The following is a 9,476-nucleotide window of genomic DNA, read 5'->3' as shown; positions in this document are numbered from 1 at the left end:
CAGAAGGATGTAGGCTGCAGAAGGTACTGGGAGATGAAGAAGCTTGCACAGGATAGAGTAGCATGGAGAGCTGCATCAAACCAGTCTCAGGACTGAAGACCACAACAACAGCGATCGTACGGACGCATATAGACAGTCGTTTCCTCCTCGCTCTATTTGCGAGTGAAACAGCAAGGGAAATGACTACTGGTAGGTACCTTCCGCCACACATAGTACTATGGCTTGCGTAGTTATGATGTAGATGTGGAAAATGGAGTGTGCACTGGCGTCGCAGCGCCTGCAGTCATTTACGAAGCCACTTTCGCGAATCTGGTTTCACGCAACGTGTTTCGCAGTCTAACTCATGTAAACGCGCCTTAGAGCGCAGAACTGGACACAGAGTTTCCTCTATGCTACCGCGTTTGTCGCACTCCGGCGCCGCGGAGTCTAATTTCTGTCGCGATGTCCGCTCTCGTTAAATTGTCTCGCGCTTTCTGCGCGCTCTTGTCCCTCGCAGCATCCACCGGTCCTGCGCAGTCGTCTGGAGCCGGCGGTCGATTCGAGTTGTCCGCGCACGCGGACATGCGCAACAATCGGCGCCGCAGTGCGCATGCCCGGCGGTGTAGCTATGTGGGAGAGCTGTCGGAAGCGAGTCGCATGCCGCGTAGACGTTCCTGGAACTGCTGGTAGGTGGCAGCAGCGTACCGCGTCCTTCGCTACGTATTAGACAAACATTTCTGCGCACTCTTCTGTATTCCTGTGGTGTCACATTTTTTCATGTTCTCGCTTGATATATACTAGGTAAATGATGTATCCAACGGAATATCACACGTACCAGAGAGATAAACAAATGTTATTCAGCGAAATACATGCCCTATATCTAACGACACTAGCGCCGTATGGTGGCCGTGATGACAACTTGTTGCGATGATCTGATACGTATCAGAGTGTTATCTCATGCGGTGGGGGTGTAACTCAGTGGTAGAGTGTCTGCTTCGCATGCAGAAAGTCCTGGGTTCAAATCCCAGCTCCTCCAAAATATTTTTCTATGTTTTACTATTATTTGCAGCAATTGGTAGAAACATATGATTACTCGTTTTTGAATCTTACGGGCACGGAATGGCTTATTATCACTGTATAAGTCACAATCATAAGTTCGATCAGAAGGCCTTGTTTTTAATTAGCAATAGTGATTATCGGTTATTCCACCTCCAGGCGCAGCCATACGAATCTCATGCAGTTTCCCATACCGGGTGAAAGCTGCAATTTTTGGCGTAGAGTCACTATAATTTCTTAACGTAACATTAATTCAACCGTCATTTTCGGTGTCTAATGTAAGATTTGTTTCTGTTGGACATTGCGTACAAAAACAAGTGAAGTTGAATTTATGTTACGTGATTCTACATCAAAAAGTGCAACTTTCACCAGGTTTTCTATACAGGGGAAAACTGCATGATATTCAAGTACTAAAGCAGACATTTTACTGTAAGTACTTTTTTTCATTTTTCATTATTTCATTTTCATTTTTCATTGTTAAGTGACACGACAGTAGATTAGATACATAGAGAAATAGGATTTTTCCAGGTTCCAGAATTGGCAACAGTCGGCTGTAAGAAAATAAGCTATTTTTGAAAACACATGGTGCACTTTAAGTAGAAAATAAAAAATACAACCGAGTAAGGAAAAATTTACTTTGAAATAGACAAAATTAACGCCTGAAATCATCGACATAACGAAAACTGTCACTGCAGTAGCTTTAACAGTGTTAATGTATCATTGTTCCACAACTGAACTGGGTATACAGGCCAGCATGATTGCAGAAGAAACTATTTTGTATGAGATTTACTTCATTAGAGGAGAAAAGTCTACAAAAATATCCATGTTACAACATAGAAAGACGTGTTAGCGAAGCCTGTAAACTAAGCAGCTGTGTTTGACTTTGTCGCATGAGACAAATGAAACTGTGCGCGACGGAATGTCATACCTTACGGCCCGGGTTCGATTCCGGGCTGGGTTGGAGATTTTCTCCGCTCAGGGACTGGGTGTTGTGTTGCCCTTATGATCATCATTTCATCCCCATCGACACGTAAGTGGCCGAAGTAGCGTCAACTCGAAAGACTTGCACCAGGCGAACGGTCTACCCGACCTGGGGCGCTAGCCACACGGCATTTCCAATGAACCTGTAACGCCAATGTGTGTGTGGGTCATTAGATCCCAACTTTGGGCGAAATTACCCCTTGAGGGATAAAATGGTCTTTCCTTAAGGGTAAAAACAAAGGGTTTCAACTGTATTTCAATCACAAAATTAAATTATTTTTCATATATCGTCACTATTTCGTAGGACTGTAATGCTGATTATAAAAGCTACCAATAATTACGTTTCATTTCAAATACTAGCATTAACGTGTGACATATTGTGGTGGTGCGGTTTACAGTTTGTGTAACAAATGTAAGAACAACATATGCCTCATATAGTACCCGCCCTACACAAATATTTTGCCGCCCGGTGTGGCCGTGCGGTTTTAGGGGCTTCAGTTTGGAACCGCGTGACCGCTACGGCCGCAGGTTCGAATCCTGCCTCGGCCATGGATGTGTGTGATGTCCTTAGGCTAGTTAGGTTTAAGTAGTTCTAAGTTCTAGGGGACTGATGACCTCAGATGTTGAGTCCCATAGTCCTCAGAGCCATTTCTTTACACATGTATTTTGTACTGTGGACCAGCAACTGTAACAGTAAAATGGAGGCATATGCGGAATACGGGGTGTTCAAAAAGTCTCTCCGCAGTGCCGTATGATTGTTCGCCTGCCTGGGTTACTTCCCTTCAGGTGGACCCTCCCAACATTCCACTGTTTCGTTTATCTCAGCCAGCGTCAGTAGTATTGTTGGTGTGTGTCGTTACGTGTTGACGTGAACGTTTAAATTTAGTTCCTTTGTTCGTTTGTTTCGTTTTTCTCAGTGTTAAAATGCTACCCATTGAAGAACGTGTGTTTTTAGTGGAACAAGTGTTCAAAGCTGGCGGTAAATACACAGTTTCAGTTTGTCAAACATTTAATTCAGTTTTCCCGAAGACAACACTCCCCACAAAGCGATAGTGTGCGAGATTTGAACAAATTTCGAAGTACGGGTTCATGACAGATGCACCGAGAAGAGGTCGTCCCAGCGTTTTGCCTGAGGATAAACTACTCGATATTTCCGATAAAATGTCCATGAGTCCGAACAAGTCGGTAAGAAAACTCGCCCAGGAAATCGATATTAGTGTCGGAACGGCCCACACACCTCTAAGGAAAAAATTAGAACTTTTCGCATACAAAGTGACAGTCGTGCAAGAACTGAAGAATACTCATCATGGCAAGAAACTGCATTATGGTCAATGGTTCAAAAATTTCGTGCAACAAAATGGAAGGGATATTCTCGATGAAACGTTTTTCACTGATGAGGCGTGGTTTCATTAATCCGGGTACATTAACTCGCAAAATTCTCGTATGTGAAGTACTGCAAATTGTGTATTGACGAGGAACCACTTCATTCTGTGAAAATAGGAGTTTGGATTGCAACGTCGGATTGTGGGTCCCATATTTTCCAACGAAACAATAAACGCACAACGATACTGCAGTGAGTTTCATTTCGTACACTCCTGGAAATTGAAATAAGAACACCGTGAATTCATTGTCCCAGGAAGGGGAAACTTTATTGACACATTCCTGGGGTCAGATACATCACATGATCACACTGACAGAACCACAGGCACATAGACACAGGCAACAGAGCATGCACAATGTCGGCACTAGTACAGTGTATATCCACCTTTCGCAGCAATTCAGGCTGCTATTCTCCCTGGCGCCTCAGTTGGACCAGCGTTCGTGCTGGACGTGCAGACCGCGTGAGACGACGCTTCATCCAGTCCCAAACATGCTCAATGGGGGACAGATCCGGAGATCTTGCTGGCCAGGGTAGTTGACTTACACCTTGTAGAGCACGTTGGGTGGCACGGGATACATGCGGACGTGCATTGTCCTGTTGGAACAGCGTGTTCCCTTGCCGGTCTAGGAATGGTAGAACGATGGGTTCGATGACGGTTTGGATGTACCGTGCACTATTCAGTGTCCCCTCGACGATCACCAGTGGTGTACGGCCAGTGTAGGAGATCGCTCCCCACACCATGATGCCGGGTGTTGGCCCTGTGTGCCTCGGTCGTATGCAGTCCTGATTGTGGCGCTCACCTGCACGGCGCCAAACACGCATACGACCATCATTGGCACCAAGGCAGAAGCGACTCTCATCGCTGAAGACGACACGTCTCCATTCGTCCCTCCATTCACGCCTGTCGCGACACCACTGGAGGCGGGCTGCACGATCTTGGGGCGTGAGCGGAAGACGGCCTAACGGTGTGCGGGACCGTAGCCCAGCTTCACGGAGACGGTTGCGAATGGTCCTCGCCGATACCCCAGGAGCAACAGTGTCCCTAATTTGCTGGGAAGTGGCGGTGCGGTCCCCTACGGCACTGCGTAGGATCCTACGGTCTTGGCGTGCATCCGCGCGTCGCTGCGGTCCGGTCCCAGGTCGACGGGCACGTGCACCTTCCACCGACCACTGGCGACAACATCGATGTACTGTGGAGACCTCACGCCCCACGTGTTGAGCAATTCGGCGGTACGTCCACCCGGCCTCCCGCATGCCCACTATAAGCCCTCGCTCAAAGTCCGTCGACTGCACATACGGTTCACGTCCACGCTGTCGCGGCATGCTACTAGTGTTAAAGACTGCGATGGAGCTCCGTATGCCACGGCAAACTGGCTGACACTGACGGCGGCGGTGCACAAATGCTGCGCAGCTAGCGCCATTCGACGGCCAACACCGCTGTTCCTGGTGTGTCCGCTGTGCCGTGCGTGTGATCATTGCTTGTACAGCCCTCTCGCAGTGTCCGGAGCAAGTATGGTGGGTCTGACACACCGGTGTCAATGTGTTCTTTTTTCCATTTCCAGGAGTGTAGTTTGACTGCGGTATACGGCAGGCGCGGCACTGCGGAGAGACTTTCTGAACACCCCGTATATTGTTAAATATCTCACGAAATGCCTTCTGCAGGTTATGCGTAAGGTTCCCACAACTGATATTATATGAATTGTGCATGTTCCTGATCTGATCTTAAAGTGTAAATAAGAATATTTGCAGCTATGATCGCGTGTTGAAATACACTACTGGCCATTAAAATTGCTACACCACAAAGATGACGTGCTACAGTCGCGAAATGTAACCGACATGAAGAAGATGCTGTGATATGCAAATGATTAGCTTTTCAGAGCATTCACACAAGGTTGGCGCCGGTGGCGACACCTACAACGTGCTCAGATGAGGAAAGTTTCCAACCGATTTCTCATACACAATCAGCAGTTGACCGGCGTTGCCTGGTGAAACGTTGTCGTGATGCCTCGTGTAAGGAGGAGAAATGCGTACCATCGCGTTTCCGACTTTGATAAAGGTCGGATTGCAGCCTATAGCGATTGCGGTTTATCGTATGGCGACATTGCTGCTCGCATTGGTCGTGATCCAATGACTGTTAGCAGAATATGGAATCGGTGGGTTCAGGAGGGTAATACGGAACGCCGTGCTCGATCCCAACGGCCTCGTATCACTAACAGTCGAGATGACAGGCATCTTATCCGCATGGCTGTAACGGATCGTGCAGCCACGTATCGATCCCTGAGTCAACAGATGGGGACGTTTGCAAGACAACAACCACCTGCACGAACAGTTCGACGATGTTTACAGTAGCGTGGACTATCAACTCGGAGACCATGGCTGCGGTTACCCTTGACGCTGCATCACAGACAGGAGCGCCTGCGATGGTGTACTCAACGATGAACCTGGGTGCACGAATGGCAAAACGTCATTTTTTCGGATGAATCCAGGCTCAGTTTACAGCATCATGATGGTCGCATCCGTGTTTGGCGACATCGCGGTGAACGAACATAGGAAGCGTGTATTCGTCATCGCCATACTCGCGTATCACCCGGCGTGATGGTATGGGGTGCCATTGGTTACACGCCTCTGTCACCACGTATTCGCATTGACGGCACTTTGAACAGTGGACGTTACATTTCAGATGTGTTACGACCCGTGGCTCTACCCTTCATTCAATCCCTGCGAAATCCTACATTTCAGCTGGATAATGCACGACCGCATATTGCAGGTAATGTACGGGCCTTTCTGGATACAGAAAATGTTCGACTGCTGCCCTGGCTAGCACATTCTCTAGACCTCTCACCAATTGTAAACGTCTGGTCAATGGTGGCCGAGCAACTGGCTCGTCACAATACGCCAGTCACTATTTTTGATGAATTGTGGTGTCGTGTTGAAGCTGCATGGACAGCCTGTAAACGCCATCGAAGCTCTGTTTGACTCAATGCCCAGGCGTATCAAGGCCGTTATTATGGCCAGAGGTGGTTGTTCTGGGTACTGATTTTTCAGGATCTATGCACCCAAATTGCGTGAAAGTGTAATCGTATGCCAGTTCTAGTATAATATATTTGTTCAATGAATACCCGTTTATCATCTGCATTTCTTCTTGGTGTAGTAATTTTAATGGCCAGTAGTGTACATTAGTTGTGCATGTTGGTGAGCGCGATCTGATTTGAAGTAGGAATGGGAATATTTGCAGCCATGATCACGTGTTGAAATATTTGTATTACCACAATGACCGGTATCTACAGGTCTAGCTGTTATCGTCGGATCTTTTGTGGAGACGCTGAGGTGACAAAAGCCGTGGGATAGCGGTATGCACACACACATGGCGGTAGTATCGCGTTCACAACGCATACAAGGGCTGTGCATTGGCGGAACCGTCATTTATGCACAGGTGGTTCATGTGAAAAGGTTTCCGACGTGGTTATGGCCGCACGGCAGGAATTAACAGACTCTGAACGTGGAATGGTCATCATCATCATCATCAGTGTTCTGCCTCAAGGCAGGTTTTCACATGGTAGTTCTCCAGGCTGTCCGGTCTTCTGCCATCCTCTTTCAGGTCTGCATAATTTCCTCTTCCCTTTATGTCGTCTATCATCTTGTATCTCCTTCTTCCTCTCAGTCTTCTCCCACAAACCAGTCCTTCCAAAGCATCTGCTAGCAAGCACTCCCTTCTCAATGATGTCCCAACCAGTTCTTTTTCCTTTCTCTTACAACCTTCAGCAGACATCTTCTCTCACCAACCCTTTCCATTACTCACTCTTTCCATCCAGCTTATCCTCTCCATTCTCCTCCACATCCACATCTCAAATACTTGTAACCTTTTTTCATCCTCTAGTCTTAGCGTCCATGTTTCTGCCCCATATAGTGTCACACTCCAGACAAAACATTTGCCAAGCCTTTTCCTTAGTCCTTTGCCTAATTTGCCACATAAGAGTCTCCTGTAGCGGGACTTTGAATTTCGCCGCGCTACACTCGTTCCCTCAGATATAAATTATACCGTCGCAGCTGTACGAGCGCTAGACGGCAGAGAAAATATATAAGAAAATGAAGGTACTAAAATTGTAACTCTTTTTGTTTTTCTACCCGCTTCTGTCTCTTGAGAGCGGAAGCTTCATTCAGACGTAAAAACTTATTAGCTAGTTGTGGTCGGATTAAGACGAAAAAACTCATTGCTGTGCAGACGTATTGTGGAAGTTGGTATGAAATTCGGAGGATGGAGTAGCAACGTAAAATAAATTGCATTCAATACCAAGATGGTTTTGATTTGTATAAATTAGTGATTCCTGGACGACTGCAAAATTTCGGAGCAGCTACGACTTTTCACGCAGAAATGAAACAGGAAATTTTAGGAGAACAAGACATGGACGACGCACGAGAGAAGACATGTTAAGATGGTAAAGAATGAAGTGTTATCTACGCCATTTCCCCCTGTTAATCACATTTTGTTATTCTCTGTTCTCTTTCAAATAATTTTTGTAGTGGAAATTGGTTTGACTTTTGCTCAGAAACGCCACAAGGACCACCCCAACAATAGCTTTTGCGAATCACGAAGTCCGATAACTTTTCTGTAATACGAAGTCCGACTTGCATTTCATTCTTTCCCTTTTTCACGGTCATTACCGATTTTTAAAAAAAACCCTTTTTATTCACGATTTCTTCCCACAATTTCAACCTTTTATTTTCTTCTCGTTTTCTTTTTTATTAACCACTACACTCCTCTTTCTGTTGAATGCCTCCTTCGCTATGGCAATTCGAGTTTTGACCTCCTGGTGACATCTCAAATCTTCAGTTATTGTACTTCCAAGATATTTTGTAAGTAGGCTGTTTACGTAGCTCTCTGTAATCACTGGCTGTGCTGTGTGCAGTCTGTGGCTAGTTTGCGTTGTTGTCTGCCATTGTAGTGTTGGGCAGCTGGATGTGAACAGCGCGTAGCGTTGCGCAGTTGGAGGTGAGCCGCCAGCAGTGGTGGATGTGGGGAGAGAGATGGCGGAGTTTTGTAATTTGTCATTAACTGCTATATATATTATGACGATTAAGGTAAATACATTGTTTGTTCTGTATTAATATCTTTCATTTGCTAACTATGCCTATCAGTAGTTAGTGCCTTCCGTAGTTTGAATCTTTTATTTAGCTGGCAGTAGTGGCGCTCGCTGTATTGCAATAGTTCGAGTAATGAAGATTTTTGTGAGGTAAGTGATTTCTGAAAGGTATAGTTTAATGTTAGTCAGGGCCATTCTTTTGTAGGGATTATTGGAAGTCAGATAGCGTTGCGCTAAAAATATTGCCTGTCAGTTTAAGCACAGTCGTGTATAATTGTTCTAAGGGGACGTTTCATAATTTAAATTCACTTACTTGGCTAATGGTTGATCGTCCTATTTTAATATTGGACAGTCTGCGTCTTGTACTGATGACCATACTCTTTGTTTTTGCTGTGTTTATTTCCATCCCTTATTCCACACAAGCTTCATTCACATCTTTCAGCATGTTATTCACTGTCCGCTCACTTTCTGCCACTAATACCATGTCATCAGCAAATTTTTACACATAGAATGCTATTTGGAGTTAGACGCATGGAACATTCCATTCTGGAAATCGTTAGCGAATTCAGTATTCCGAGATCCACGCTGTCGGGACTGTGACCAGAATACGAGACATCGGGCGTCACCTCTCACCACGGGCAATGCAGTGGCCGACGGCCTCCACTTAACGACCGGGAGCAGCGGCGTTTGCGTAGAGTTGTCAGTGCTGACAGACAAGCAACACTGCGTGACATAATCTCAGAAACCGATGTGGGCCATACGGCGAACGTATCCGTCAGGACAGAGCGGCGAAATGTGGCGTTAGTGGGCTGTGGTAGCAGACGATGGCTCTGAGCACTATGGGACTCAACATCTGAGGTCATCAGTCCCCTAGAACTTAGAACTACTTAAACCTAACTAACCTAAGGACGTCACACACATCCATGCCCGAGGCAGGATTCGAACCTGCGACCGTAGCAGTCACGCGGTTCCGGACTGAAGCGCCTAGAACCGCTCGG

The 9,476-nt window shown here is 46.4% G+C and overlaps 1 non-coding gene across 1 annotated transcript; it reads left to right on the top strand.

Annotated features, from left to right (window-relative positions):
- The first annotated feature begins 943 nt into the window (after window positions 1–943).
- Trnaa-cgc (transfer RNA alanine (anticodon CGC)) lies at window positions 944–1,015 on the top strand. Its single transcript has one exon. It is a non-coding gene; the product is annotated as a tRNA-Ala (tRNA).
- The last annotated feature ends 8,461 nt before the right edge of the window (window positions 1,016–9,476 follow it).

The sequence above is a fragment of the Schistocerca cancellata genome, chromosome 12 (genome assembly GCF_023864275.1).
Source record: "Schistocerca cancellata isolate TAMUIC-IGC-003103 chromosome 12, iqSchCanc2.1, whole genome shotgun sequence".
Lineage (NCBI taxonomy): Eukaryota > Metazoa > Arthropoda > Insecta > Orthoptera > Acrididae > Schistocerca > Schistocerca cancellata.
The sequence above is the reverse complement of the archived record's forward strand: the minus strand, read 5'-3'. Positions and strand labels throughout refer to the sequence as shown.